The 7,117-nt window shown below is 35.8% G+C and overlaps 1 long non-coding RNA gene across 6 annotated transcripts; it reads left to right on the forward strand.

Moving 5' to 3' along the window:
- The first annotated feature begins 2,781 nt into the window (after nucleotides 1-2,781).
- LOC113313488 lies at nucleotides 2,782-6,884 on the forward strand. 6 transcript variants are annotated; one of them, XR_003341904.1, is made up of 10 exons: nucleotides 2,782-3,432; nucleotides 4,041-4,112; nucleotides 4,478-4,572; nucleotides 4,674-4,834; nucleotides 5,377-5,448; nucleotides 5,539-5,637; nucleotides 5,746-5,894; nucleotides 6,007-6,042; nucleotides 6,141-6,234; nucleotides 6,627-6,884. It is a non-coding gene; the product is annotated as an uncharacterized LOC113313488 (long non-coding RNA). The 6 variants fall into 6 exon arrangements; XR_003341906.1 differs by having other exon boundaries at nucleotides 5,746-5,781; nucleotides 5,862-6,042; XR_003341907.1 differs by lacking the exon at nucleotides 5,539-5,637 and having other exon boundaries at nucleotides 5,377-5,538; nucleotides 5,746-5,781; nucleotides 5,862-6,042.
- Nucleotides 6,885-7,117: the final 233 nt, after the last annotated feature.

A 7,117-nucleotide genomic window follows, 5' to 3' on the forward strand; every position in this document is an offset into this window, starting at 1 on the left:
CTTCTATTCCTTCGAAAAGGAATTCGTTACAATTTGAGCACACCCCTCTGGAATCAATCCGAGCTAATGTAAGTTGAATCGAGGCGAGGGAAGCTTAGTAGAGCTTTGATACTCAAGGCCTCACCGCATTAGAAGGCGGCGCAGTCACGCATTCAACTCACAGAAACCATCATGGACTTTGAAGTGTGCATAAAGAGCAACCAATATTTTTCTAAGGAGTTTCCTATTAAGCTCGTTACCCTATCGGTCTCGTTCTATTCCAAATTTTAAAGCTTGGGTTCGCGTTAGGTTTTGTTTACCTAAGGCGGGCAAGAAGGGAGCGGTGATGAAATCCGAACCCTTATCTTGTATTGGCCAGGCCTTTCCCTTTACTAGGAATTTAAAAACAGTCCAAATTCGTCCTCAATCAATGAATAACCTTAAGGAATACAGTAAACCCGTTGACAGGAGATTCGCGAGTGTTTCGATGGACTTACCTCCCGTACCAGACGGGGGATGAACCGTTGAAGTCGACTCGGGCCACGACTCTTATGTCATGTACGAACCCGAGGGTCCGAGACGATATAGTAATCGTCGTCCTTCCCTGCACACAGTTTATATAATTTTTTATTTTTTTTAATAATAATACCCTTCCGTAGGGTAAAAAAAAAAGTCCAATTGTCCAGAATAAAGTCCAAATAAAAAGTCCAAAAATTACAAAAATTATGAAAAATAAAGCCTATTTACAAATCCTAAAAAAAATTATGTCTTTTTTTCTTCTCTTTTAGCTTTTAGCTTTAAGCTTTTTGTTCCCAAGTCCTTAGTATTCTACTTCGAACCTGTAAATCAAAGACACAAAAAGAAACGTAAAAAGGAACAAATAATAGTAAAAAAAATAATAAAAACCTAAAAATTCTACCTAAGCACAAATCCACGTCGGCGACGCCAAAATGATTATTGATTTTTCATTGGGTTGTAGTAATGAGGTTCAAACTCTCGGACTTGTGAAGATTAAATTTAAAGATTTAATAAAATTATGTACAAAATTATTAACAATGGGTGCGAGAGGTAACCAAGACACTAGATTCCACTATTATGTAAAATTGAATGATAAATATTTCAAAACTCTATTCAATTCTTAAGTCCTCTTTTATCTTTAATTCACTATCAATCATACATATTCTCAAACATTATTTGTAAACCTTAAGTATAGATTATCAAGAGATTAAACCAAGTATAACCTATCAAACTGAATAACAAATAATTAAGACAATCATTCAAACAATTTAAAACTCTGTAAAAGCAGCGATTAGGTGAATTATATAATTAAATGAAATAGTTACCCATTTATGTTGCGTGAATAGCTTCCTCCATTGCCTTGGTTACGAGGGAATTAGCTCATCATAGTATAAATGCTCTCAAAATAATTTATTATAGCTCAAAAATGGTTTACAAATGATGAGAAGAAGAGAAAATGGTGTAAACAGATAATGTGCGACCCACAGGAAGCGTCACACAAGAACGATACATATGAAATGCTGTAGTCTTTGGGAAACTACGACCCACACTCCACTGTCGCTGTCACTGTTGAAGAACGACAGTCTTTTACAGTCTATTGTTCTTCGTGTTCATCTTCATGCAGCAGCAGAAACAGAGTTTTGTTAAACTCTGATTTCGTCTTCTCTAGCTCTCCCTAGCTCCCAAAACTCTCGACACCCTCTCTAGCAGACCCAAAGAGCCTATTTATACCCAATAACAGCACCAAATCTCGCCAATAACTCCAATATAATTCTTCATTATGCGGGCAGTGAATAACAATATTTTCCGAATATTTTCTTACCAAACTTGGAATTTCTTGCGTAAACTTCCTCCCTCCACGCTCCAAATCGATTCTTCACGACCCAAAGTGATGCTCGAGCCATTCCACATCATCAGAACACATCCATAACTCTCCATGACGCGTGATTATCATCCTCCAGTGCATGCTTGCCCTGTTTTGAACTCGAGAATCAAAACACGTATTCCAGTCAAATTTGATCGTAACCACCACCCAAACTTTGTTCCTTAACCTATATCACATCTCTATACCAAATTTCAGCCATTGAGTCGACCCATAAGGGCCATAACCCCTTCATTTTAACGATCGAAATTCTGCCAGAACTATTTAGAAATTTCCCGCCAAAATCGTTTCAAATGGGGAAGAAACTGGTAGTCCCCTATCCAGAGTAGGGGTACGAATAGCAGCTGCCTTGGGGTGACCTGGGGGTGCCCCATAGTAATTAGGTTACCCTTATCCAAAAGGGAGAGTCTGAATAACACTTGTCCTCCGGGTGCCAAAATCAACTTTTCGAGCAGAATTTTCCAAAAATGTTTATTTCCTAAAAATACATAAAAAGACAATATTAGTACAAAAATAGAGTTCCAACAATACGGACATTGAGGACAAATTAGACACAAAAATGTGTCTATCAGCTATTTGAGACATAATGAAACGATACACACCGGGTTTCGCTTTATTTGAACATATCGAAAGCGTCGCTGACTAAAGTCAAAGCATCGTCGTACAAGGACTTTGGTTGACTTCTTCAACGACACAACTCAAATAATCGCTGACCAAAGTCAAACTGTGGTTTTGCTAGGACCTACGTTGACTTGTACAACAAAAATCTAATATCATCCTTTCTGTACTAATCGTATGGTTAAGATTTAATCTTTTTAATTATGGACGGTTGGAGATGAGACATCTTTATGTTACCTTATATCTATACGAAGGCGGAGAGAGAAACAATATCCACCACTTCTCCTCCTCTCACTCTCTTTTCTCTCTTTTTATCTTTTCTTCTTCAGATTTCCCGATCTGGTTTTCAAGCCCACTTCTTACTCCGTAGATTTTTCGATCTGATTTGGTTTCAATTCCAGGGTTTTCATTTTCTTATCAAACCCACTTTTCCCCTGTAGATTATTTTCTCTGTAGATTTTCCGATCTGGTTTGGTTTCAGTTCTCATATTTTCGTTTTTTTTCTTCTTCTATCAATTAAAGTTGGGTTTTGAAGTTAGGATTTCATTTTCGATCTGAGTTGTGTATTTTTTAGATTTTTGAAGTTAGGGTACAAACTATATCATGTAAACCTAGGGGTTGCTGTTTAATTTTTTTCCCTATTTTTCATTATGGCAGAGAAATCAAAAATGAACTTTTTGTTTCTAGAATTTCATCAAATTAAGGAACAATTTTGAACAAATTATTCAGCGATTTCAATCACAAATAATCTGACAAACAAATTATCAGGTCAAACTTCTTCAAAAATTCCATCACACAGTTCGAATTAGATTGATTTATTCAAAAACCTTCACTGTAACAGTTCCAAACAATCCACTTTGCTTCAAATTCCATCAATTTTGAGGACGTTGTTCTTCCATAACAATCTCGTTTTCTACTACGATCGCATTCTGAAGGTATTGGCATTCCCAAAATTATAAAAATCTTCTCTACCGATATTAGAATTTTTCGAATATTCTTTACGAATCATAACAGATGTGATGTTGTTTCTTTTTACTTTGTTAATGGTAGATTAATTGTTCGATAAATTGTCTCTTCCATCTTTCTTCATTTTGAAGGTATTTACAAACAAGTATATAGCTAGTTCCCACTGGAATTCTTTCTAAAACTACTCCTTCAAGTACTGATTTGATTGATATCGTTTTTGATTAGTAAATGTATCTTCTAATGTCAAAGCTGAGGCAATGATAATCAAAATTTAAAGATCGTTTGGATTTTCATTAATTCATGATTTCTAGCTAAACCCATGTCTTTAAATGTAAAACGTTTCAATCTTTCAAACCATTCCAGTGAAATTTTGATTAGTATTAATAGAATTTAGCGGTGGATAGTGGCTGTTAATTGGTCATATGGGGGCAATTGCCCCCCTGCAGCCTATGCTGGCTCTGATACTGAGTGCCAGTAGGTTGTGAACCGAGCATCTTTAATTGCACCTACAACTTATGCATTTTTGATTTTTGTGTCTGAATGAGTTAATGTTGCTGATTTTGTTTATTGCGTGAAGGTTGGAGCGGCTGTTGTTACACGAGTTGATGGAAGATTAAAACAACGTAGACTTGGAGCACTTTGTAAACAGGTATGATTGAGTATCATTCTTAAGCTTTTCCTTGTAGGATGGCTTGGAAAGTATTCTTGTTCATCGCTGTATCGTTAAAGCCTATTTGTAGTTTATGTTTGTGGATGTAATGATTGTAGCTTAAGGACTTGAATACTCGAGGATTTGAGATAATTTAGCAACTCCAGGTGTTGTTGGTGTTGCCCGCCAAAGGCTAAAGCCTAAGACACAGGAAGCTAATAAAACAGCAGTTTAGTATTTCTGTTAGTAGCTTTCTTTTTGTGGTTTTTATACTGTTTATAACCACTGTTCTGGTATTTTGCTTAAATATAAAGTTACCAGTGTTTAGGAAAGAAATGGAGCTCATACATCGCGCTGTTTTGCAGCTTTGCTGATCTCCAAAGACCACAAGCCGAACTCGAAGTGTTCAGCCGTTGAACCGAGTGGAATTATGTCTTTCTACAATGTGCTTTTTACTCAGGTTGCTCATCTACAGTCTTCAATCTAGGACTACATTTCAGACCTTGAACTTAATGTTATATGATTCCCAATTCAAACCTTAAAGAGTTATCTATTATGCAGCTAGTTGTGACTTCATCTCAGCTCCTTGTTACTGATCGAGATTTGGGCGATATCAACTTCAGAAAGTAGCTTTGTGAGACTGTAAAGCCATTGTTAAAATTTCATGTGATTCTTTTTTTTGTGAAAATGATGCTATCCGTACCAGGAAGGCTCCTTATGAGGTGTAGTGCTATTGACATTTGCCTTTTACTTCTGTATTTTGATGGTCAATTTGTTATGACTACAACACTAGTTATGTAGACAGTTAGCATTGTTTCCATACTGTGCCGGCTTAAATATGTTTGCCTTAGCTGATCATTCTCTCCATACTTTCTTTTGATTTTTTACGTTTTTTTTGGACGAAACTTTTAGTATGTTCTGTTTCTTTTAATTGTTGACTTCCAAAGGCATAACAACGAGGTGGTGTTTATTCAGTGTCTTGTATGTTTTCTTTCATTTGAGCGAAACATTTGGTATGTTCTGTTTCTTTTAGTTGTTGCCTTTCAAAGGCATAACAATGGAGTGATGTATATTCATTCAGTGTCTCGAGTTTCTTTCAAAGTAAGATTTCAGAACTACTGAGTTAGCAAAACTTGTTACTTCTTTTTGTTTTTATCTGTTTTGAAGCTTGTTTCCCACCATCCTAAAGCTTCATATCGATCACCCTAGTTAACAGATATCATAGAATTGATAAGACTAATTTTATGTGGTTTTTCGTGCTCAGATTAAGGAGATTGAAATCAAGAGCAATTCAACAAGGTGTGTGTATTACTAATATGACGAGCAATGGCCAAAGGTACAAATTGGGATGCTTGCAAACCAATGGATGTTTGCTTACAGGTCATACTAAATTCTGTATTCATTAAAGGAACATGTTTGCTTGCAGGTAATACTAAATTCAAAGAGTCTTTCAATTGTATTAACAGTGACTAATACAGATAAAAACTCTTTCTCCTTCAATAATGCATTGCATACACATTTTAGTGTAAGTATCCTATTTTTCAACGTTTTGTATATCTGGTTTATATCTATAGTTATCTGCATTTGGTACTGGATAGATTCACTGATATCGGTTACTACTTTTGTTGTGTAGGCTTCTGTTACGGGGCCTCAGTAAAAGCTCGCCTAGGTTGTAGAACGCTGAACAAGGATTCAGACCCTATGGCTTCATTTAGTTTCGCTTACTTGTTCATATTGTTTTCTTCTCAGGGTAAATGCTCTCTGTGTTGCACAGAACAAGATGTGAGTTTCAACTTTCAACGGTTAATGAAATTTCAACCTTGCTTAAACACAAGAAGGGATGCTTCACAGAGAGTAATCATGTTCTTCTTTTCTTGGTAATACTTCAATGCAGGAAAACAATTGTCCCCTTGTCAGGACCAGTTGGAAGGTAAATTTCATATCACTGTTTACTTCCACTATGTTGCCTTATTATAAGTGGTATCGAATTCAGTCAGCCTCTAACTTCTCATTGTGTTTCCTGTGTAGATGGATGGTATCAAACTATCAATGAATCTGCAGTAGATTGTCTCTCCCTGGATTTGCAGTGATGTTCTCCAGCATTGGGAACTTGTCAATAGTTGTGAGTATTGGGTATCCTTTTGTAGTTTCTTTCTGTCATGGATGCAAACAAAATAGCATAGTAAACTGTAATAGACTCTAAGTGGGTGTGTAAGACTAGTAGTTTTTGCACCGGTGTATTTGCGAAATCTTCTAAGGTTTAGGTTTTATGTTTTACGAGCTTTGCAGTTTGTTCACGATGATTCACTTAAGGATCTTAATACTTAGGCTTATGTTGGTAAAATGCAGAGGATAGCTTTGATTCTTAGAACGATAAGGAGATAGGGCTGTCTGTTGTCATGAACTTACTTGCTGTGCTATTATTCAAATTTCATCAGAGTATATTCACTTTTGATTGATTTTTTCACACTTGTTTTATACTTCAGTAATGTTGGCACCTCTTGTTTGTTGTAGGTTTGTTGTTCTTGAATTGTTGGCTCAGTTCATCATCCGACAGGATCTCGTTTTTCTGGTTCACGGTTGTCTTTATGAACCTTAGAACTTAAATATATGACTCGTGTGAATTCAGGACTTATTATTTGTTTTCTTTTGTGATTCCGAATCTAAGTGTAAACTGAATTCATTTATGAAATGTAAACTGAATTCAGTTATGAATTGTGTAACAAATACAATGATTTTTATTCAACCACTTATTCATAAATCCAAGTTTTATTTCAGGGTAATTTGAGCTTAATTCAGATTTATTTCATCCCAGTACCAGTCAGCCAAATCTGATCTGGGATTTAGCTGAATTTCAGATTTATTTTTTTATATTACAAAACTAAATCTACGACGTTATCCACGTGTCGTTCATAGTGACAACTCGAAAGTATCGTAAATTTGAGTATACTTGATAGTGTCGTTCGAGAAAAAGACACTGAATCTACGAGACTTTCTGCGACATC

Source organism: Papaver somniferum, chromosome 9 (assembly GCF_003573695.1).
Source record: "Papaver somniferum cultivar HN1 chromosome 9, ASM357369v1, whole genome shotgun sequence".
NCBI classification, from domain to species: Eukaryota; Viridiplantae; Streptophyta; class Magnoliopsida; order Ranunculales; family Papaveraceae; genus Papaver; species Papaver somniferum.